At 34.6% G+C, this 26,429-nt stretch overlaps 1 protein-coding gene across 1 annotated transcript in view; it reads right to left on the bottom strand.

Annotated features, from left to right (window-relative positions):
• Positions 1–26,429, bottom strand: part of TUSC3 (tumor suppressor candidate 3) — an 88,113-nt gene that overhangs the window by 28,336 nt on the left and 33,348 nt on the right. The window lies entirely within an intron of this gene.

Raw genomic sequence — 26,429 nt, 5'->3', positions numbered from 1 at the left:
AGATTCAGAGTTTTGTTAGTTTGTTTATTTTTTAACTCATACGCTTTGCTTTCATTCATTTTACTCTGAATAATTCTGCCTGAATACCATGCTTGTCAAGATTCAGAACAATTCAGATTTGAAATACTCTGATGCTTCAGCATACAAAAAAAAGCCTTCATCCACACTGGTTAAATTCTGGCTGATGCACTGTCAGAACATGTAGTTCATAAGATATGATAAAAGTTTTTGCTCAGTATATGGTTATCTATTGTTTTCAAAATTCAATTATATTATGCTCATTCAAATAACCAATTCAAAGCTAAACCAGGCAAGAACTTCATGGATCTAAAGATTCCATCTCTCAAAGAAGATATCCTTTTTCTTTAACAAGATAAAAATCATTGATCTCAAAAGAATATCTCAACATCTCATTGCAGTATGATATGATGACGAGCCAATCTGTATTTCTTGATTTTTTTGCAGGGCCTCTTATAAATCTCACTAGGGCTATACACACACACACACACACACATATTAAGCAAAGGAAGGAAATAGGAATATTTCACTTTAACAAAAACTGATGATGAAGTTAAAATGCTTAATAGGTTGTGTACTCTGACTCAGTTGTGACCGCAGTCCTGCAAATAGTGACACTCTGTCATTATTTCTCATGCAGCTAAGGCAAAAAATATATATATATATACTTGTAGGCATACATATACACTTGCAGGATCTGGATTCAAGTGTGCCTAACGAATGGTAAGCGTCTATTTCTTCTCACAATCATAGCACCAAGTTAAAGTCTAAAGCTTACAATGATTACAATATATACTGTATTTGTTAATACAATGTGAACTGAAATAAAAAGCAGGCCTTTCATCAGAAAAGTGTAACAGGGTCTAGTAGCACTATTTAGTTATTAAATATCTATATGCATATATACATAATCCCTACTAGTCTTTCTCTATACACATGCTAAATTGTATAAAAATGCAGATTAGGATCTAAAGAAATCCAGTCTACGTTAAAGAGACAACATTATTATAACAAATTAATAAAACTGGTTGTCACATGACTCCTAAGACTATAAATGCCTTCTGTATTTGTAAAACATCTAGATGAGAGATATCATTTTTATTGACATGCTTTATACTTTGTTAAAGTAAATTATTTTCTCTTTATGGTAGCAATTTAATTCACCATAACACCATTGAAGGAACAGAATCCAAAATATGTACATAAACCATACGCATGCAGAGAAATTATTCCTTTCCTCAAAATAGTTTACTGACATTAAATTGTTTAGTTTTCATCCTAATAGGGAGGAAAAGTCTCACCTCCAAAAAAAGTAAATTTTATGCTACTGCTTCCGATGACATAAATCTGTCCCACACTGGGGAGGAATCACATTTTAGGTGCTAGTCATCATCACCCAGCATAGTTACTGTTTAAAAATATCATTAAAGTTTGTGTGACTTCTGGTTTCACTTGGGAATATCAAGTAACTACAAAGAATTGTGTTAATGAAACAGGACAGTTTCATAACTGTCTAGCTGTCAAATCCATACATTAATGATGTTTTTAAAAATGCCAGCCAATATGCTCTCAACTCTGAAAATTTCAAGCATGACTTTTCATTAGTTATTCATACTTGCAAAATTGACTGAAAAATTTTTTCTCAATCTGAGGATGATTAGAGTTTGCAACAGCTAAACCCAGCTGGCAATGCTGTACATGTAGACTACTTACAATGCAAAGCTGAAAAACACAAAGAAAAGACTAAAAGCTATAAAACCTAATTAGACTGTTAATATTTTAAAAATCATATTCTGATTAAAATAACTTAAGTCTTGTCTACCTGAGAAGGCAAGTTTTTACGTTACAGCAGCAGTATGGTGATTTGATCTAATTTATTAGGAGGGTTGGTATCACAATGATATAACAAGGATACAGCTATTGGAAAGACATTTTCAATCAGAAATCTTTGCTTGCCTGTTTGTTAAATTCCCAAAGTAATTAGTCTTATTGCATGATGTAAAATATGTATATTTGTCTCAGGATTTTTTCATTTGAAGCTTTTCCAGGAGCTGTTTGAGAAGCTTTCAAGGTACGGAATGCATCACCAGACTAGTCTCTCAAAAGATTAAGTCCTTAAGAAGACAAAATCATGAAAACAAAGGTATTCTCATTATTACTATTAATTAGATGACAGATAGAGTCCTAGCTACCACCTGATACTCAGTATAAAGAAAAAAACATAGACTAGATACAGTTTATTTGCAAATGCTGAAACTTGAACCAACCAAAATCAAACAAACCACAACCTGAAACAAACAAAACCTACCTAGAAGACCTGAATCAGAGACTATAATTTGAAAAGTAGCTGATGAAGATGAATTTCTGGCTAAACATCTTGTAGGGATTAATGTTGTAACTGTATTTCCTTAAATGTGAGTTGCTAAAGGCATAGCTTTGCTTGCAAGGAAGTGGAAATTCTTTGATTTAGTTCTGGAAACATGACGTGTATATCAAAAAGCTAGTAAGAGACAATCATTAACTACTGCTCTGTCCCCAGAGAGGGGACAGAAATGGATAAAAGCAAAGTGAGTAGCCAGCTTAAAGTTAAAAAAAAAATAAAAATCTTCATCTTTATTTGAGAGGGCAAGAGATTTCAGGTTAACTTAGAGAGAGAATGAGCTAGTTGAAAGCCGTTTAGTTAAAATGTTAAATAAGGCAGATGTTTACTGTCCAGTATTGTCCTTAAAAAAAAAAAAATAATTTTAACTGCTAACTTCTTTGTTTTATTACAAATGTCCTTAGGTAGATTATTCTTTCAAGTTACCTAGTAATAAATCTAACTGTGTGTGATCAATAGGCTCCTAAAATTGCTTCCCCCAGACATTGTTCTCCAAATACTCAAAACGGCAGCATGTTATATCTCCTTCATAGCTGTGGGCCACAGCAATGGTAGTGAAGAAATGAAGACAGTGAGAGACTGTTCCAGTGATGAAGGATAACCAAAATAATTTGCATTTGACAACATAATGTGAATCACCTGAGTTTATGACAGTACCTCTCCCCATTTCTAATGAGGAATGGATCATAACCACTTCACGAAGGAACTACAGGGTGTGTTTTTTCCGTAATGAACTTTCAGACCTACATTCTAAACAACAGACAATAATCAGAGTAGAAGTTTTCAGACAGAAGACCAGTACTTAATGCAAAAATGATGGCAAACAGCTTTTCTTGACAAGAGAATAGTGAGAACTGTGTGGCATTTGTCCTTGTGTTTTTCCCTACAGGCATATGATGACACTGTGAGGCCACTCGAAGCATAGATTATATTTGTATGGATACATATTTATGCAAATATACCCACACACACCAGTTGTGTACACTGCAATGGCCATTGACTCATCAAATTTTGAAATTCATGGCCATCTGTGGCTTATACTTACCTAAAATAGAATATATTTAAAGACAGTATTTTTTTGAGGAATTTTGACAAATTAGCTTTTCAACAGTTCGCGAACAGTTTTCTCTATAATTTTTTGTGGTTCCACAGCAGCTTTTAATTGGGCGAAGTTCTTGAAATTACATCCATACAACCAAAATAAAGGATCTGGTCACACGTGAGGTTTCTTTATTTTCATACTTCTTTACCTCTATAAGAAGATTGCTGAATCACCTACATGCAAGGCACATATTCTCATGAAATTTTATTTGAGGCTACAAACTATTAAGGGACTGAGAAGTAAGATTTCTGGTTTTGCTATCTTTTCTACTTTTTGACATTGAATCCATTTAATATTTGGAAGCTCTGTGAAGTCTATCCGGCTGTAAATGCTCTAGGCAAATGCTTTAAATAAATTCATGAATAAACTCAGTATTTCCTTTTCATTTTAGAGGCATCAAGAGGGAGTATCATGTGAGATGCAAAGCTAAGGCCATCAGAAGAGATACGGCCATAGTTTGAGCAGGAGAGCTGTACAACCACACAATTACCGCAGCCACACAATGAATGCAACAGCAAATTCCACGCTGGTAGGACTAATAAGGGAACCAAAGCATGAGTGACTTGACACTTTGAGCAATGGGTCCTTTTCCAATGCTAGCATTCTCCTATCTCAGGTCTGATTCCACAGAAGCAATCTGAATTGCTAACTGAAATAATCATGTCCCCAGATCAGGCCATTTTCTTTGGCAGTGACAAACAGTTGTTCAATGCATGCAAATTTCTACAGAGCTGTGTTAAATATTTATCTACTATTTGTAAACTCATTAAATATTTAGTGTTATTGAACCGCAGATGGCGCATATATATAATCCCTCACTAGGATAGTCAAGGATAACAACAATGTAATATATTTTTAAATTTCCCTAAATACAGCATATGCTTGTTATTTCCCTTCAAGAGTGATAGTTGTCATGGTTCAGTAAAATACTTAAGTGTAATCTGTGCTCTTTCCTTCCTTTCTGTTAATGCAATGTAAATAAAACAGAAACAAAGTAATTGGAAAGAAGGCCTCTGTGAGTTATATGTTAATTCTTAAGGCAATACAATTAACTTGTGAAGTACCCAAGATCAAAATTGAAGCATGACTACAGGTTTTCCAGTACTCTTTCCTAAAATAAACATCATGATGTTTATTTTTTCATGAGTACGTGAATGATGGATGCTGGGGTAGAGGGACCGGATTAAACTGAGTTGGGTTTAGTAATAGCATACCATACAAAGCTACTTCATGAAGTACTACCATTTTGGTTAGCTAAGAAATAACTTGTCCTGAGTTTACAAGACATGACACACATCTAATAAAGTGTACTGGAAACCAACCAAAAGCAGACAATTTTGATAGTAATTATCCTTCTTAATGATAAGCTGAATTTGGATTGCATGTTGAAGAAACCTCTAGACGGAGACTACCCCGTGGAGGAGACAACAGGCCAAATTCAAGCTAATATACATGGAAAAAGGTAAAGCAACACACTAGTTGACTGCCCCCAAAGAGAGAGAGTTACGAATTCCACACCAATAGGATAAACACTATAAATTTGTCTTCCTTTACTACATTAACATTCAGGGTGAAATTCATCAGAGAGAGGAACATTATGGAAGGCCATGGATTGATTAATTACGATTAAGCCTTCAGAATGGCCTATTTCAATTAAAGTCCATCAATTTTGCCAAGAACATATATTAGCTATAAGAATTGTAGCTTTTCTCTTTTTCTCTTAATTCTCTCTTTTCTCTAATTTTCTCTTAATTCTCTTTTTTCTCTTAATTTTCTCTTTTCATTCTTTTCTCTTAATTTAGAGGGAAAAATGAACTCCACAATATTCTTTATCACATCAGATTTTTATATGTTTTCAAATTAATGTCCAGGAGTAGCATGACTTTAATCAGTATTTAAGTGTTTAAAAAACAAAAGTTCTAAAACATTCTCTCACAATACCATTTATACACCTTACCATTGCAAGTGTGAATGCAGAAAAAGGTTAAACATGTTATGGAGAAAAAATAGTTCATTCAGTACAGCAAACACTGAGACCAAACACCAAGGCATATTAATTTAACGTTTTATTGTGTGTTTTCATGATCATATGCATATTTCTCCAGACAAGTTTTTTTCCATGTTAACTATGTAACACTTCAAAAGCAGCACCCTGCCCAGCAAGATTAAGAATAAAATCTTATGCAGCTCAAAAAACGCTAGCTTTCAGACTCTTGACTCTTTTACGCCTGTTTAAATATTATGTTTTCTAAAGAACAGCTTAGTTTGACATAGCTTCACTTGAAACAATGCCCTCAAAATATGTTTATTTGGTTACTACATAGTATTATCTGTTCAGTTCATACAGGCAGATCAGTGTTTTAACTTGCTTAAGAACCCAATAGGGGACTTCATATGAAGTTATTAGCCTAGGCAGGTCTGTGAAAATCTGAAAATAGAAACGTAATGTAATTCCCTGTTTTCTTTCCATCATAGAAGATACTATTATCTGCTGGGGATAGTACTTGACAGTAGCCTATTTTCCCTGTAGCAGCCAGCCCTCAAAAGCCCTTATCATGATCAATGATGTGAAAAACATGAGATGATGCTGTTTTGGGCCGAAGTTGTTCACATGTGTGAGAATGGCTACCAACTTAGAACATCTGTTAGCGTATGGACGTGATTTGCCAAAATAATTTTTAAACCTTTTTTTAGACAGGGGATGTAATGTGGGTATGAGTTTATTTTAAAGAACTTAACACTGAAATTGAGTAATTTATATTTATGTATACTTAATATATATTAATATATGAAGTAACATCTCAAAAACTAAAGAAATACAAAATGTCTTTACTTCAGTTCATTTACTAAACAGTTAAGAAACCTCTGACTATTCTAATGATATATTAATTTCCAACAGTTAGGATAATGTGCAAGTATTTAATAGGGCAATTTCCTCTATTGTAGATATTCTTTTATTGTAGATACCCAGTTATAAAAGGGCATATCTGCAAATGATGCTTAACTGCTTCAAAATTTAACATAGTATTAAACATGAAATAAATCTAAACTCACTTACTGTTAACAGAAATCCTGAATTAATGAATTTGTGTTTCTGGCAAAATGAAGACCATCTATGACTATAGTAAGAAATGTGCAGACAGCTATTTGAGCCAGTTTTTTTCAGGGATCTTCATTTTATTTAACAATGAAACAGGAACATTTTAGTTTAGCACTAACCCACTTGAAATAAAGACTTTATTTTAGACAGTTGTTAGCTCTGTAAACATCTCCAACTAAAATATAAGCCAACAGAATGCCACTCCGGTGAAAATTTAATTCATTATATTCGTAGCAAGCAATTGCTCTAAGCAATGTCTCTACATGAAATCCAATCCAGCTCAGTTACAGGCCAAGACCAGGACAGCTAAGAAAACAGCTAAGAGGAATAGACAGCTAAGAGGAATAGACAGAATTACTAAAGGTGGTGACTATTCACTTTTAGTGATTTTGTTCAGCTCAAGCACTTCACTGTAAAAGTAGTAGGATAATCTAGAAAATCAACATTGGACCCCACAAATAAAATTCCATGTATTTACACCTGTCTCAGCATCTGTGGTGTAAGAGTTAGTGCAGGTGTTCAGGCTCCCACTGACTAAACACGACCATAAAAACATATCAGCCACTTTTGATGGGAAACTTAATACCTAAGGATAAATTTTATCCTATTTAAGAAATATTTAATGTTGAATTTTTAAAAAATTTATATAATACAGAAACACATGACAGTCTCATACAGACTCCTTGATTCACTCATATATTAATTCAATGAATATGAGTTACATCTTCCATGAGCTCACTGCTGTGTTCACAGTTGCCCCAAACCAAAACAGAGTCCAGAGACAGCAGCTAGTGTTCACAGGACTGGCTGGCTGAAACAGGCTGTGCTGGCTGCCTTCCACAAAGTCCATCTGGCAACCGAGCACAGAATATGATCTGGGTTCCCAGTCCTCGAGCAAAAGTGGAGAAATGCTGCCTACTTTTGCAGACTAGCTGGCTCGAAATGGTAGTTGATATAATTTAAAATAGTATACAAATCCTAGTTTATGCTGCTGCTTTGGTTGTCCCTAGACAGTTTTTATAGCTATACTGCATTATTTAGGGTGTCTAGAAATGCTATTAAAGCTATTAGTTAGTAGAGGTGATCTCACAAATCCAGAAACTGCGATCACTCTGCTCGGCTATACAGAGGCTTTGATACAACTGGCTGAATAAGAATTTATTCTGAGGGACTCCTCCCACATTTATTAATTACTAAATAATAAGAAGATAGAAGATACAGCAATCCTTCGATGAATCATTATTTTGTGGGTTTCAGAAAAAAAACAGAATTTAACCTCTCATTAGGAATAAAACATTGCTACCCTTATAGCACTTAATTCCCAAGTTACCTAATAGATTGACATGCAACAAACATCTTCCCTCTTAATGGGCATTATTCCACACAGTACCCACGTGAGATAGTTTAACAGAGATGAAGGTACAATTTCCAGGATCTCTGAAAGAGCATTCTGGTAGTTTCGGGAATTTTACATGACACAGCTTAGCCTAGCTGCCTAAGGAAAGGAAATTTTTGCAGCTGTGATGCTTTGATTAACAACGTGACAACTTTTTAATGAACTTAAGAAAGAGGACAAAAAAAATCTCAGAGAAAACTGACATTCCTACACATTTCATTACAGCCAAACAACCAAACCAGATTCTAGTGAAAGAAAAGCTGCAATTAAAGTTCAACTGTTAATAATTGTTTTGGAGTATGGACTGCATGCTTAATGGAAGCCAAGCTACGTTACTACTTCTAAGTAGGAAACAAAAGAGATTTTGACATGTTTTTCAAGAAGTGCATTCCCCTAAAATCACAAACACAAAAATTATTAATAAGAACTGTTTTCTGAACTCTAAAATATCCCTGCACTTTTTGTCCTCATTCTGACTCTAAGCATAATATGGAATATATCTCATTAGTCATTTAGCTTTTTTTTTCTTTTTTAAAAAAATAAGAGTCAAAGGTAAAATATTCACCTAGATGCTGCCACATACCTATAATTACTTTCGATATAGGGATTAGGCAGCACTGATGACACAAGTCCAGACAATCAGATAAGACCATGGTTAAATAACTTTACCTTTTCCCTCGGCAAGTTGTAGGGTGGGAACTCTTCTTCCCCACCCCATCTCCTGAATCCTTTCATCCAAGACAGTGTGGAAGCGTGATGATCTTCACACCATTAGTGTGCTGACAAAGACTGGTCATGGTGTAACACAGGAAAGACAGCTACTGTATAGTAGACTCAAAGAAAGTTTTCCTTCTAGATTATAGAGATGGAAAAGCTGAAATAGCCATCCAGCCGAGCTCATTTTGTTGCTGTTATTTAAATTATGGTTTAGAACCTAAGGCTAGTGAAGTGTCATATGATTGTAAATATCCAGAAAATATTTATACCTTTAAGTTTCCCATTTTTTTTCTGGGTCTGTAGTAACATTTTGTTTTGACAGAGAAATTACAGCCATTTTGGATACAGCCTTCATCATAATAACCTATACCTTTGGGTAATATTTATGAACTCAGAGATGTTTTTAATTTCTTAGTCGTGACCTATGATATTTTCTCTTTTGAAATTTCAAAGTGTTCTTTCAATTGGTTTTCAAACTGTGAGGCAAAAAAGGTAGTTTGACCTGAATGCTAGTGCTGGAAGCAGAAGTGAAGAGAAGCTTTGCTTATGACACTCCAAAACAGACTTTGCTGAATTCAAACAGCTGTGAAACACAAACAAAAAAGTTTACTTTGTAGCAGAAGCAAGGGGAGGTGTAAATCCCAAATTACCCCAAAGCCGGAATCCAATTAACAAAAATAGAAGAATGTGAGTATAATCCTATGTTTTATGTAGTTACCTATTCCAAGCAAATTGGATGCTTCACCTAATTCTGCCACACAGAGTTCAGAGATTATATTAAGTTATTTGAACTACAGGTTTCACAGATGACTGCTAACTGCAAGTTCCATAGTAGGTTAAGTCATTTTTTGGATTTGCAATAGCAGAGAAACTTGTCGAGTATAGGGGAAATATTTGTATATTTGGAATGCTGCCTTTTAAATGCTAATTAACTAGGAAGGTGAGACATACTAGGCAGGCATGACCAGACATGCAAAACTGAGCATGAAAAATTAAGTCTATATGATTCAGTAGTTGGACACATGCCAGAGAGGAAAACCATGATAATCTTCCTTGCCAAAGTAATTTTTAGTACCATCTGAAGCACAGCCTGTACATCAATTTATAAACCTTAACATTTACTTTAGAAAGAGGTATCCGAGTGAACACTGTATAATCTAACAGATTCATGAATTGAAAAGTTTATCTCTTGAGTACAACTGTGGGTCTCTGATCCCCTTTCAAATTACACTTTTTAGTAAACACTGGATTATTCTTGAGAGGAAGACTGACAGCTAATTGACAAAACACGAACACAACAGAATGGAGCTACAGCTGCCATTAAGGGAGAAGTAATATTCGTAGTAATGTATTTGCTTTCAGCTATTTGTATTTCAGGATTTTTTTATAGTAACAAAAAGAAAATGATATTTGTGTGAAAAATATAACTGTTTCAAATACTCTGAATTTTTATAAACACTGTTTTATAACCAATTTTTTACTACATGTCCTATAGCACATACAGTCACATATATACATGCATGTCCTTGGATTTTATATCCTCTGGGATTTTGTCATTATGTGACAGTAAACCAGAATAAAACCTTAAAAATGAATATTCTTTATTAAAAACAATTTTATGTACTAAACTATGCAAGTACATGAAGTATCAACGTTTAAGTCAGTAAAGAGGGGGAAGTATATTTTCACTACAGCAAGAGTTTTATTATTCTGTTCAGATTTAGGTATAACTTATCATCTGATGTTGTTGTAATAAGATATTTCAATGATCTACAGCTCTAAATACTGACATTTTAAGTTCATTACATACTATCGTTGCACAGCATTACATATTAACATTACTCTTGGGATAAAGAGAACATCTCATCAAATTTTTAAGAAAACAGAATTAATGCTGGCACACATTACTTGAGGGAAACTTATTTACACTCCTCCTTTAATTCTTCTTTTTCCAAAACCATTTTTTTTAATTTAATCTCTCTTTTCTTCTCCTCATTCCTCTACAAGCTAACAGTAACTTCCATTACGATGGAAAACTCAAATCTACACCCAAATTTTCTCAATGGAAAAGAGGTATATGCTTGTTAACCTTCTTCCCAGCACTGTTTTTAATCTTTATAACAATATTCTAGAATAAGCCTGTATTTTTCAGAATTGTACAGCTGAGTTATTAAAAAAAAATTGGTTTGTGTTGCCAAGAGCAAATTTTTCCATGGTGTGTTAGGTCTAGTTAGCACATTGGAAGAAGTACTGCTGACATGACGTAGAAACTGAGCAAAATGAAGCCTTTAGCAGGACAAATTGAGAACAAAGGAATCACTCCATGTTTAGAATATAAAATTTGAAAGTAGATACACTTGACAAATAGGAATTTATTTCACAATAACAAATGCTTTGAATTCATGATTTATGAAGGCAGCTATGGGAGTCACTTATTTAAATTCATTGTTTAACACACTGGCAGATGCTTCCTAATTATTAGAATATGAGAGTGAGAACATTTTTTTCAATGGATGTGCTATGCCATTAAACATCTTGTACGTCAGCAACTATCAAATTTGTGACGATGTATTTTATGAAGTTCTGTTTATGATGGCAAGCATTAACTTAATATACCATAAAAGCCAGTCACTAAAAATTTTATGTTGTGACACAAAACCTCAGACCTATTTGCTGTGCTATCCTTAGCAAGTATTCCAGCCTGCAATGAATACAAATCAAATACTGCTGTAAGATAAGTTTCATTTCAAGTTCTTTCCATCAGCTGTCTCTGAAAAAAACCACTCAAATAGTCAAGAACTGAAAAGTTCCAGGACTGCAAAAAACAACACAAGTCTTACAGACTTTCAGAATGACCATTACATTCAAGCTTATATAGAAATACTTAAAATTCTAGCTTTACTAAAGAAGTCATTAAAATTAACACCTAGAAGAGGAAAAATCAATACAACATTGAATGCCCATGTATTTGGGACAAGAAAACCTGGGAATTATTTGAGGCCAAATGAAAAATTCTCTATAGGATGCAGTAAGTGCTTGTTCATGTGAGACTTTCACACTTGTACGACAGTATGCAAGGAAGTTAAAAGAATATTACAAGTACTGAATTGTGAAACTGTAGTATGTTTTTAGCTCAGAAAGGAGAGAATAAGCTGAGTCATATTCTACAAATATCAGAAATCAGAGTTGTTCAAAGCTCAGTTATTGTGCCTAAATTAATAAAATAACAAAGTTGTACTTTCATGACACATTTAGTGTTTCGAAATTAAAAAAAACAATAAACAGGCCACTGTGGACAAATAAGCTTTTAGGTCAAAGGCAAAGGCCATATAATGAATTTCATTAACAAACTGGACTGAAATACAAAGTAAATATCTGAAAGAACAGATACAATACCTCATGATAAACAATTTTCCTTTCCTTGTGGTAAGGAACAGAGAAGAACTTTCCTTTAGTAGACCATGGCTTTGCAGAAATGAGAGCAATTTGCAAATAAGAACTATTAATTTGGAAAAGTGGTTGAAAAGCAAAAACCTTAGATGGTTTACATTTTAGAATTGTATTTAGTATTAATTTACCCAGAAAAAGGCACAATACTGACGTCAACACCAAATTTTATGTAATAGCATTCATATGTTCAATGTAAAAGCACTATGATGCCTGAAAGACATAGATGAGAACATAGTAAGAAGAAAAGGGGAAAAGAAAGATCAACATCTTGTCTGAGAAGGGCACCCGTGAACAGGCAAAAACGACAGGACAAAGCTAAATAAAAAAAAGAAAAATCCAGAAGTTAAATTGCTCATGTGAATTTTTGAAAAGCTGATATACCATGAAGGAGGTGGCAACAAAATGAGTAAATCCAGTGAGATGTTTAAGAGTTTGAGGGCTCTTATGATTCAACTGCAAATTACTGTGGGGGGGGGAGGAAGAGAGACAAAGAGAGACATGGATTGGAATGTAAATAACTCTGTAAGAAACAATACAAAGAAGAATCACACTACATGATACTGATTAAGCAGGTGAAAGAATATCAAATATAAAATAAAGCACATACAAAACTATTCTCCCAATTAAAGCAAGAACAGAAAAAGTTCCAGGTCTGAAAAATGTTTCTGTGGATGTCCACAGGCTGAATGGCAGTGAAAAGATGCTTTCAGCCTGTGCAGCCTAGATATCTGGAGAAAACTGACATGCCTCCCAAGACCAGCAGCAAGTGAAAAGAATTTACAAATTACAGAATGTTCTTTTGGTGCTTTATATTTAGTGCTTTATCTTGAAGGTGGTTCTGAAAAGAATTTATGAAACAATAAACCCAGAAATATTAATTGAACAGCAAGAATGAAAAAAAACTGAGGAGGCCAAAAAGCAAGCCTCAGGACCATAAAACAACCAACCAAACAAACAAAAAACCCAACAAACCAAAAAGCATTATACAAGAATTAAAACATCCTTTGTACCTCACTAGGGGCATTTCATTTGGTGACACTTAGCAGTGGTCAACATGGGATTTCTATATACTATATTGAACCATAGCATTACATTGAATACTCTGCTGCAAAGTTGCAATAAACATTGCAGATATAAAAACATCAGAGTGATCTGCTGTCTAGGAACATGCAAAACAAAGTTAGTACTATTATCTTATCTGTGAAATGCTGTAACATAAGTGGAAAAGGAAAGTCTAGGAGGCTTTAAGAGACAACAATTTTCTCAGCAATTGTAAGGATGCATACATTGCGTGGGTTACTTCATCATATGAGGAACTGCAAGAATAAGCCAATAGTTCTCATGCACAAGGAAGAAAACTTTTACATCTTAAGACAAAAATAACCACCAAGGCAAAAATAGAGTAAGAGTTGAAGATTCTAGATGAAGGGGAAAAATTGAACAAGTTAAGGACCGTATGTTGCCTAGCAAATTAAAATGAATGAATTGTTCAAATTCAAATTAATACACAAGAACAGCTTGACAAAGTGATCAAAGATCTGGAAGCACTGTCAGACAGATCTGTGTTCAAGCAGATTTTTAAATATGTTCTAGTTATGAACCATTGTGTCATTTTTCAGGTGGCTTAAGTAGCTACAAATTTAGCATTCAGATACTTAAATGTATCAGAGTACCAGATGACTGAATTCTTTGAGAACATTCAGAAGTTTCATCAACTTTGAGGTCACTAAATATTATTTTCCTCTTTTCTTGGCATCTGGAAAGATCCAAACTTCTAGACTTTTAAAATATATACATTACAGTTGAACTACTATAGTTTAATTTTTTGTTAAAACTGTATTTTTCCCAAATGTTTGTTCCAAGCCAAAAACTTTTGTACTCTGCTGTGGTGCCCATAGCAGCTAACTGAAATTAATAAGAAATAAAAAATCTAGTATAGGAAACCTATTGCATATATGGTGAACCTAAGACATGGTTCTCTAGCAAAGTGGCAGAAAAGAGCATGGACTTCTGGACTTACAAAGTTAGCATAAAGTAAGGATGCAAAACACAGCCTTCACATATGTGATGGCAAAGAATTGTTTGCTTACTCATTGAGTTCCTTAAGTTTAGTCCCATTGTACATAAACTTGGACATTGTACGTAAATACAGAGCATTTTATAAATATTTTTCATTGACACTTTCGTCACAACAGAATTTCAAGACAGCATGCCAAATCTAATTAAAAATTAAGACTTTTACAACACATATGCTATTTTCTTAATAGTTTCAGAGTACTTGCAGCCCACTGAAACTAAGCAAAAACTCCAAGTTTGCATTTTAGATGTGTGCTGGAGTGAAACTTAGTCACTAGCTGAGCCTGAATCAGAGTCTGACAGGCAGAACACTGCCACAATCTGCTGTATTTCTCCGAATGTAATTAATTCACTAATTTACTGTTGACCGAGACAAGCAAGTTCTAGTGTGGTCTTTCTTGTTTTCTCTAAATGAATTACAACATAACTCCAGTCAACAATTCTAAGAAACTTCAGTGGTTTTGTCAGTTTTCAAAACTCATCTATACAGGCAGGTTTGTCTTTAATTTAACAACATGAACATGTAATCTGAAGACTATTTCTACACATATCCCACCACTTAGTACAAAGGGTTGTTCCCAGTGTCACAGGAGCAGTTGTTGGCTTCGTAATGAATTTTGCCCCCTTTCACCTCTCTGGACTTTCAAGATTCCTTTGAGTTCTTATGGACTAATTAGGCAATTCTTTTAACACAACAGGTGATTTCTCAAAGCATCTTTCATTAGAGGGAAAAAAAAAGAAAAAAGAAAAAAGAAAGGAGTTTTCATCACACACCTATCTCTTTAGTTTACACATGATATGAAGCTCTATTTACAAAACCTCACAGTGACTTTGACCTAAGCAGATTTGCAGTCCCATGATATTCGTAGAAGAGCGCAGACGTTTCTTCTCTGTACCTAAAATTATTTGGGTGAAATGCTGATTCAAAATAAGTCAATAAGCATTTTGCTATTGATTTCAGCAGAGTCAGTATTTCATTCTGATGGTTTATTGGTGATAGAATTTCAGGACATCAATATTTAGAAAGATATATAGTATACAATAAGCCACATAATTGCATAGAATAAACTATAAAGTAAAACCATTTACTCTATATTAAAGAATTTCAATCTAACATATTTATTTCTACATAAGATTTATCTGCAGAAGACTAAACTGGCTGCCACAAGAAAAATGCAAACTTTCAATAAAAAAGAAAGGGTTCTGCAAATAACCTTGGGCAAGAGATTCAGCAGGTGAACTGTCACCCACATGTTTTTGGAGGTTAGAAATGCCCCTCTCCCAAGTTCCTTCTAAACTGACCTGGAGAGTGAATTATTTAGTGAACCAAAATATGGCTAACACTAAGCGCCTGAATGAGAAAAAACAGCTAGGGGACACTTCATGACATCCTCACAGTAATGCTCCACATCCAGCCTAGTATCCCTTATTAGCATTTGAAGGTTCTCTGGGGTGAGCTCTTTTCTCTGCCCCTTATCAGAATACATTTTCATATTTTTTTCTCGTCGGGAGGCAACTACTCCTTGCTTATTCCAAAAGGCAACAAACAGATGAAGCACTGACTTTCACTGCAATGTCTATCTCAAGAAGGAACTGTGATGGCTAGAAGCTACTGTATCTAATGTATGTATGTGCTCACTTTTCTCAAAGGTTATGAAGGGAAGAGGATTTGATCACGTATCAAGACGAGAACAGACAGTCACACTACTCTAAGTACTACCTCTACTACTTCTCAACTTCTCCTAGTAGGAGGTAAGTTTCTCCCAATTCAATCTAAGCATCTTACATGTCCTAAAACTCCTTCAAGTAATAGGGAATGCAGCATCTGCCTTGATAAAGTACTCCAAAATGTAAGTTATTTTCAGCACCAGGAAGTACATTTTTATCTCTTTGCCTAAGCAGTTTAAAAGCCCCCTACCAGTGAACATCTTTTCTGTTTTTAGGTATCTGTCTCCAGTGATCCATATTCCCTCAAAAGCTAATCTGAACAGCTGGCATGCCGTGTGACTGCATGTATTAGTAGGACTACATATCGCTCCCTACCAGTCCACATCTCCTTTTCCCTTCCTCTTTAAATCTGGCTAATTTCAAAGGATGTGAATTAGTATATACACCATGTGAACAATGCGGGTATTCCAGTGTGACACAGAAGGCTCTAGCACGGCCGCACAGAAGACTCTTCAACCTTGCAATGTAACGTTAAAAATCCACTAGTTTCTTTTTAATGACCAACTATTGAAAATCTTTATTCTTGTGACAATACTTCCAGTATTTTCACATCTCTTGGAGTACACACATTTGAATCATTTGCAGTCAAATTTTATTCTATTATTTTATTAAATGCTGTGAACAAAGGAATAACAACTTTGCACTTGATAGTCTTTTCACATACTCAAAGATAAACACTATTAATGACACTACAGTTTAATGGTTAGTGAGGTTATGATCTAGAATGGTCCCTTTAAATATCTCCCTGAGACACTGCCTCCCAAGACATACTCCTGGTTTTTAGGCAGACTACCTTGAAACTACCATCTTGAATGCCTTCAAGAGGCTATAAATTTGTACAGTAGCTTTTTGAAAGCTGTAAACTTTTAATATCTGCTATAACCTGCAGCAAAGAGTTCCACAGCTGTGTAACATGTAGAAACATTTTATTTGAAAATGTCACCTTCAGATTTAATTTGAATAAATTGAAAATTATTCCCTTCATGCTTCTCTCCATGTCAGACATTATTTAATGCACCTCACTCAAACTGGCCTGTTATCATTCCTTCTACAGAAGCACTTCCATACTTTAGCTCACCCTGTTATGTCCTGAGCTTTTCCCAGGCTGTATTCAAGCTGTACATGAAACACAGAATTTATAGCATTGAAAGTATTTTTCTCTCCTAATTATTCTAAACATTGTTTGCTTTTGTCCAATGAGTTGTTTTGATTATGCTAATCTAATCAAAAGACCTTACTCTTGAATAGAAATAGTCTGCTGAGAGCCAATCATTTTACAGGCATTTTACTTTTATAGGGAAAATGTATAATCTGCTTTTTCATTCACATCACTTTACAGTTATTTCTAACAGAGCAATAAAATGGCAGATAACACTTGCGCAGTTCTTCTGCACAGAACTCCACCTATACTTCTTCACAGCTGGTCCTTCTCTTTATCCTTCCAAATAACTTAAGACCAACAGCAAACTGTCAAGCTCTTGGAAAAGGATGAACAGTAAACAGCAAAGGTCATAACAAACCCCTGTGAGACAGCACTGATTTCCTTTCACCTTAAAAAGTGATAATTTAGACCTGTCAGTTCCTTATTCATTCATGAGAATAAATTATTAGACCTCATTCTGTAATTTCTTCAAACCTATTTGATGGCAAAACTTCCATCAGTTCAACTGGACTGTCAGCAGTAGCTCTTTCATTCCTGTTGATGCCTTCAAGGAACTTGAGTAGATACCTGAGGCAAGACTTCCTTCTATTGCCACGTTGCTCTCCCCACTGTGCCATATTTAATCATGTATCTATTAGTTTGCCCAATACAGAAATCATACTTACTGGTTTTCAGTTCCCAAGATGTCAAGAGCCTTGATGAAAAAAACTGTTCAGTTCACACAGTTTTATCCAAATCAGGGATTCCAGAAGCACAGTTTCCCCTGCTCATATACATCTCCCCCACTGTGCTCTCACGTTATATATATCCATGAAGGTCCCTACAATCCACTAATGCACACACCAGTAAAAGCATCCCACATGCCCAATGTGCGAGTCCCTACTTACTGCATCCTACTAGCTAGACACAGTCTATGCCCAGCATCTGAGGGAAAGGCTGCTCTGTGAGGCCCAGGCAGTCTCATATTGCCACTGTGGTCATTTCCAGCAGTGAGAAAGCTATTTGCTACTGCTGCTCTGTTCCCCCTCCAAGGTCCTTCCCCTTTGGTACAAATTCTCCTTTTTCCTTTACACTTATTTTCAAACTGATTCCTTCTTTTATTTCAAAAGTGTCTTTGTAATTCCCTGGTTACTGTTTAATTCATCTGATGGTTGCTACCCTCTTTAACAAAGCATTACGGCAAACACCTTCTTAGTTTTGGTATTCCATTCACACACATATTCCTATCTTAACAGCTGTTACCTAGAGCATTTTGTTCAGTATGGGCCTTGCAAGCACCCCAACACCTTCTTTAAAAACTGATATCATATTAACCACATTCCCAGTCCTCCAGTACCAGCACTACCTCTCATTTTATTTGAAACTCTTAATGACATAGAACATTAGTGTCTAGATTACTAGGAAACATTGGTCTCCCAAAAGTCTTCCTTATTGATCTGTCCCTATTAAAAACCTTTTAAGTAGCGAACAAGTTTTTAATCCATTAAATGTGTGCCTTGTCCATTCCATATAATGTAACTTAAAGAAGTATAATGCAATACTTAAAGTCTTGCAACAAGCTTTACCAGGACTCACCACACCTCTTGGCAACATACAGCTGTGGTATCTTAAATTTCCTCATCCTTTGTCTCCCCCTTTTAAAGCTTGCCTTTCAGTGTGAATTAAACAATATTCCATTCTTGGCTTGAAAGTCAATTAAATATAAATGAAGTACTCACTACATATCTCTGATGCATTGCATATGTTCTTCAAACTGCTTCCAAAGACGACACAGTATCTTTAAGATTTAAAGATTTTATTTATATTTTATTAAGGAAAACTTACATCCTATGAACTGCAATTGGTAGCACAAAAGCTTTTTAGTGAACACAGGACAGACTCAAGAACGTTTTTCCCCTCTTACACAACTTCCCTTTAGCTTTTACTAGTTTTCAAGAAGGCCCAGGCCCATCAAAAACAAGAAGTGGTTGTATAGAGCTCACTTCCTAAGAAAACAAGCTGACTGGAATTTGTCACCGTTTTTGTTGTAGATCTTTGTTAAAGAAAGATCTGAAAAAGGCATGTCATCTTTTTACCCAAGAGTAACTACATACTGCACTGCCTATGGCTATGAGAACATTCCTTGTGTTGTTTCCACATAAACAAAAAACCCCCAAAACCCAATCCCACCAAACAAACCCAGCCCTAGAACTAAGTTGACAGAACACTGAACTTTTAGACTCTTATCAGCTTTCCAGAACATGAGAAAAAAAAATAATACTAGTAAACCAAAAGCTTTAGACCTCGTAGAGCTCAGGTGTAACTTTCATTCTTTATTAAAATATGTACTTCAATAATGTTTTTCATTTTCTTTCAATAATATCTTCATATATGTGGTAAACAGTTGCATATATCTGAATGTTGACTATTTCCATATTTTCAAAATGTATAGAAGCTCAGAATCAGCATTAAGCAGGAAGTTGGTGGAGTGTGTAAAGAGAACCAAAGAAAAACTAAATACACTGATACAAAGTTATTCTGGACAAGAATTATAGTAATGAAGAAGTAATGTGTCAGCAGCAACACTATAAAGATTAATAATGACTAAAGGACTGAAATAAAGGCACACTGAACACCCCCCCCCCAAATATTACAATTTACGATGCAAAAGTAATGGATAGAGCGCCAATAACAGCCATAAAGCCACAAAAATATTGTAAAACATATCCTTATATAAGGATACATAAATATACTTGCACACACTTACCTTTGCACATGCATGTGAAAGTTTTTATAGCTTTATATCATTAACCATTCTAAGAAATGCTTCACTTCAGCTATAAGGTGGATTTTTTTCATGCTCTATCCACTCCCTCCACTCAGTTATATATTTCTTGAACGAGGGATAAAGAATGTGCATTCAAAATGTTGTTACAAGCTAGTAGAAAAGTATCTTTAAAATCCACAAACAACTCTGGAAATTAAAAAATATAAATATCTAGACAATAATCATAAGACATAAATACTTTATAGGAAGTTTTCAGGTAACTTCAGCTTAACTCTATTGTCATAGTCACAGATTAATGATAAAAAATAAATTCCTATTCTTCTGGCCTGCTCTGTGCCAGCTTCAGATAATCCTTGAATAGAGGTGACCAGTTTTGTACAACATCACTGACTTAATACCGGTGTTTGACTTAATATCAGTATTGACACAATGTCCTGGTTTCAGACTGTTGTGGTTTAACCCAGCAGACAGCTAAACACCACACAGCCCTTCGCTCGCTCCCCCCTGTTCCAGCGGGGTAGGGGAGAGAATCGGGGGAAAAAAAAGTAAAATTTGTGGGTTGAGATAAAGACAATTTAACATGAAAGAAAGGGAAGGGAAAATAATAATAATAATGATGATAAAAGAATATATAAAGTAAGTGATACACAATGCAATTGCTCACCAACCGCCGACCAACACCCAGCCAGTCCCCAAGCAGCAATTGCTGCCCCCCAGCAAATTCCCCCCAGTTTCTATACTGAGCATGACGTCATATGGTATGGAATAGCCCTTTGGCCAGTTTGGGTCACCTGTCCTGGCTGTGTCCCCTCACAGCTTCTCACTAGCAGGGCGTGAGAAGCAGAAAAGTCCTTGGCTAGTGTAAGCACTACTTAGCAACAACTGCAACATCAGTGTGTTATCAACATTATTCTCATACTAAATCCAAAACACAGCACTATACCAGCTACTAGGAAGAAAAAAAAAGTTAACTCCATCCCAGCCGAAACCAGGACATACAAGCTTTTTATTTTTATGTTAAATGTAAAAATGTCACAGAGAGCCAAAGCATTCATATTTAACAAGACAATCTACAACCAAGAATGAAGAAGGCTATTTTTTCCCCATGTTGAATGATATATGACTTATTTTGCAATGTTTGCTATAAAATACTTGCTAGTGCCATTCTTTAATCTATGGCATCAAACTCCACATCCCACTTTCAGAAAACACTGATTAGAATCACTGAAAAAGAATGATGCTATGCTTCTGGAGGGAGGTCATCGCAAATATTTCAGTATGTTTCAGTCTCATCCTAATAGTAATTCAAGATTCATGACAGAGGTTCCTTGATTTTTATTTACTATGTCTTTCAAAACAGGTAAACTAAGCTGGTTAACAAAAAGCTAAGAGCAACTTCAAATATGGATGCCAATTGTTTAGTAAAGACAATTTTATTTTTAAAAGTTAGCCTGTGATATCATAAGTAAAAATATTACCAGTAAACCTATGCTTTTGTTGGAGTGTTTGGAATAAAGTTCCTTTACCTCCCTATGTATCTGGAACTTTGGAGACAGTCTTTAGCATACATTTAGGAAAAAAAAAATTACCTTCTACAGCAGAAAAGCTGAACTGAACCACTATAATCTGAATTACTCCCGAGTAGATGACAGTCTTTGGACACTTTCTCAAACAAGACTGTACATTATCTTACACAAATGAAATAATAGGAAGAAAAGTTGGATAATAAGTAAAATATTTTTCATGAGTCTTGCTTCTGCATTTTCATTTGTTTCAATTGTTTCTTTACTCCCTTTTTGCATTTTGGATCCTTTTAGAACTACAAAAACTACTAGGGTTCAACCTGCTAAGGTATGCAGAGAAATATGAAAGTATATATTTGAAAAGAATACTGGTTTACGTATTGGATTTTAACTTCTTTTCTATTTTTATCTTTTTAGTTCAATGAATTACTCCATCAGCAACAGGAAAATTGAGAAAGAATGCACTTAACCACTGCTTCAACCATTTTTGCTTTCCTGAAGACAGGTAGATTGGCAGGAGAAAAGATAAGGCAACTAAGAACAAAGTGGAAATGAGACAAAATTTAGTCCTCGTTCTGTAAGATTAATACTATAGCCTGACCTTTCATGTATTATAAAATATACATCATCAGCTGTATAGCTTGCTAAAATCAGTAATACACTGACACAGACGTTTTCCACTGGCAGAGTTCTTAACACAACATCTAAAGTTGATCTAAAGGCCATCATATGAATTCATTTGGAGTCTTACTGTCAAAAACAATGTGTTTGTTATCAGCCTCTTGAGTGATGTGACCAGGGAAACACAGCCAACTTTATAAGATATGGGATACTGTTAATACCAAATGAAGATCTATATTCACTAATAATTAGTTCCAACAATCACAAAATATGGACTATTTTTTATGATACTAACAAACAAGGGTCTAGCTTTCAGCAGAGCCACAATTTTGCATACATAGAATTCTCCAGACACTCAGCATATTTGATGATTATTGGATTTTAATTGCCATGATGACATATTAGATATTAAAAGCTATTTTCATACATCTGAAATATTTGAGATTGCTGGTGAAACCCTAAGCCCTGATACACTTATCCATCTTTATTTGCTAACCTGTGCATTAGAAGATCAGGGATGAGAATTTCACTCAAGTAAAACACAAATATTACTTCAGAATATCTAAATGCAGTAATGATTCATAAGACTACCTATATCTGGTAGTGGAGATCACACATAATTCTTGTATAAATGATCTTGAATAATTGAGTTAATTGACATATTGCTAACAATGACCTACAAGTCAATGCAAAAGAAAAGAAATCCTTTTTAGCTCTACAGTCCACTAGCAGCGGTTAAGCCCTTGATTAATTTCAGTGTGAATATTAACAAATTTGAAGTGGGACACATGTAAAAGTTTAGCACAATTGTATTATCATGCAAAATTTGCACAATGCTTTTGAATGCATTGAGATTTTGTGCATTAGCTCGCCCATAGAAAAAAATTACAATATGTAAGAAATAAAAGTACCAAGCCCATGAACAGCAGTTTAAACCAATTCACGCAGTCAGCAGTTAAAACACAGGGCTTGAATGCCTTATCAAAAAAAGCATAAAAATTCATACTACAGGGATCATAAATAGCTTGTAATGGTATTGTATATTATACAGTGTGCTAGCTTTTCTTCTGTATGTTTATATTCCAGTGCTAAACTTTGAAGTTCTAACTGGCTGACAATTCAACACACACCCCAGAAAGAAACGCATATTTAATGTCAATTTCCTAAAATGGAGGTTAGAAATGTGTTTGAAAAATTACTTTTTTCCCCAGAAAATGCTCATAAAAATCTCTGAAAGAGACCAGAGTGGAATTTCATTCTGTATCAGGACTGACACAAACATTCAGAATTTAGTTTAAAAGTCTGACATATTTATCATTAAACTAGTATCTAAACTGTATTAAAAACTGCGTTTCAGTACATGTAATGAGAAATTGGCTACACTATAAAAACACTGATAATAGTGTTATCTCTTCTGTTCCAGCGAATATAACCTCAAAGAGGAAGCTTCCTCTATTGACAATTCAAAGCCTTCTTGAGTATTCACATTATGACTCTGACACTTGCATGACTGATAAGAGACAAAGTCAGAAAAAGTTTGAAGGTTACTCTTTTGTCTCCCCTGAAACTGGTATTTTTAATACCGTCTAACAACCCTTTTCTGGCAAACTCTGTTGAGAAATGTACTATTTTTGGGTAGATATTAAAATGCAACTTCTGTATGTTTGAAAGTATTCTATTCCCTTTTTCTTATCTTGCCAAAGTAAAATAAAATCATCAGCAATAATACAACTGACCTTTAAAATGAAAAGAGAAAACATTACAATTAGGAAACATATCTATACACAGCAAGGTATTTGCTAGTTCTGTTAAAAGATTGAGCTTTTTTCATTGTTTATGTCTAGGATCTAAATATCAACTTGAATATGTATTTTTACTAAAATTTCAAGAGAGTTGTAGAGAATTACAAAAATATTAAAGGACTGAATATTGTGTTTGAAAGCCATAAATAAGAGGATATAAAAATATTTCTATAGTATGACCTGTTAAATACAGGAAAATTATATTCATAGCATATTAAGAAAGGAAATTATCCTCATTGCATATTAAAAATAAATATATGACAAAAGGTGCCAGGATTCACCCACGGTAATACTTAAAAATATGACAGAAAATCCACATAGAAAAGTTTGTTATGTACAAAGGACACAACGTATTTTAAAATTCTTATTGTCACACATTAATAGCATTTAGGTATTAAGTTGCTTTTCTCAGTTGAGAAAATGTTGATTTGATAATTAAACAAAAATTATATCAACCTTATCTCTAGAAGACCTAAAGTAAGTCAAAGATGTAAAATTGAAGAATTCATTAAAATTTGTGAATTTGAGTTAGCTATTAATTACATACAGTCCCCCCCATAACATATTCTTTAAAATCTCTTCTCAACACCGAAATCGTTTTACAAATTTGGAATGAAAAAAGCAGTTTACCCTTTGGTAGTCATATTTTCTAAACATTCATTCAAAGAGGTGTTTTTACAGTCAATACAAAATTACAAGATTGAAGACAAAAAAATCTTCAACTTAAGTAGACTCGTCAGAAAATATATTTTCTCATCTGACATAAAGCCTTAAAAGTATAAAAGCAAAACAGGCAGCAAAGCATTTAAGTCAAGATTCTGAGGAGCCTACTGAGGTTTGGTCTTTCCAAGAAAAAAAGAAAAGACCAGCAGAGCTACTAAGATAAAAGCAGACATGACCCAAAGCTCTATCTAGCTTTTGTTCATATATACATATATTAGCAGGAGATAGATATACATTAATTAGATGATCAATTACCAGCATATATCCAGTAAAACTTAAGACACACCTTCTCCTAGGAACAGGGATATCAGATACAAATCTGCGATTGAAATGCCTTCATGGAAGCAGAGCCTCCTGCTCAACATCACCCTTTGTATCAGAACAAATTTCAGAATTTGACTGGAAGAATATCAGCATTACTGATGCAAAGATGCTTTTGTTGAGCTGCTGAGGACTCAAAGGCTATGATTATGTTGGTGAGTAGTGCATATTAATTCTCCAAAGCCAATATCCACACTATACACATCTTGAGTGGTTCTACTTCACACTAGTTCCTCTTTGGTCTAATGTACTGAACAAACCAGTAGCGGCTGGGAGTATCCTGGCTGAACTCCTGGAGCTCACCTTCTGGCTTCACTTCATCCAAAAGTATCATAGTCTGTGTACCCTGTGTAATGTGAACCGAAGTATAGAAGGTGAGAATGAAGGTGACATGGGCTTCAAAAGAGCACCCCTTATCTGAACTAAGCACTGGTGCGGGTGAACTCACAGAAAAATGGAAATGAAAAGATAAGCTGAGCTTCAGCAGAACATTTCAGGCTTTGGAGGAGGAGAACAAGGTCAAGAGATAACTCAGACCCCACTCATGGAGAAAGATATTACAAAGTTGAAGAACTGAAAAGAACTCCTCGTGGTAGATTGGAGACTAATTTTCTAAATAGAATTGAAACAGATACTACTAACAGCAGACCTCAATGATCGCTATGTGACACCTAGCAGATTCTATCCTAAGTTACCCACTGGTTCAACAAGAAGCAATAATATTTTAAGTGCATTTTTCATAGAAAAAAGGGCACTACAAAGACACAGGAAGTATAAAATAATTTCAGATAAAATGACCTGAGTTGATTCAGTAAATTCAACTGAAAGATTAATAGTAACACATTTAAAACTTTCAATTTAAGATTTTTACATTTCAAAAGAGTTCAACTGAAATGAAAAATTAATGAGGGAAGTCATCTGCACTAGAAAAAATTGGTGAATTGAATGATTCAGAGACTAACAGTTTAAGTTTCTTAAGCCATCTTGAATCTGTATTCCCACACATCTTAAAAATAAATAAATAAATAAATTAGTGACCTTTCAGGGAAGGATTCCAGACCTCACTGATTAATAATCCCAAATGGAATACAACGAACAACCAGAACTTAGAAAGAATGGAAAGAGACTGACTAGCAAATACATTCCCCTCTTAAAAGGTCAAGAAGCTTAGCAATAAAATGAAAGTTGTCAGGATGTAAGCTGAGGTGGCCCCCCAGATGAAATGAAAACAGCTCAATAGTTCAGCCATTAAAACAGAGAACAAGCAAGGAAGTTGATACGCAGTAAAGGGTGGTAATGACCCAATTTCAGAATTCTGTTTTCAGCGATGCTTATGATGAATAAAAGGGTTACAAGGGTTCAAAGCTGACAGAATGCTTCTATACCACATAAAAAGTTGGAGGAAAACTCAAAAAGCAGAATTCCAAAACTAGTACATAAATCTTAAAGCCTAGTAGCAATTTTATTTTTTATGTATGTATTCTAGCCAAGTCTATCTGAGCATGTTAGTGTAAAACTATAGAACAGCATACACAGAGACTAA

Source organism: Ciconia boyciana, chromosome 5, assembly GCF_034638445.1.
Source record: "Ciconia boyciana chromosome 5, ASM3463844v1, whole genome shotgun sequence".
Classification (NCBI taxonomy): Eukaryota; Metazoa; Chordata; class Aves; order Ciconiiformes; family Ciconiidae; genus Ciconia; species Ciconia boyciana.
Note: the sequence above shows the minus strand (reverse complement) of the source record. Positions and strands in the feature narration are given on the sequence as shown.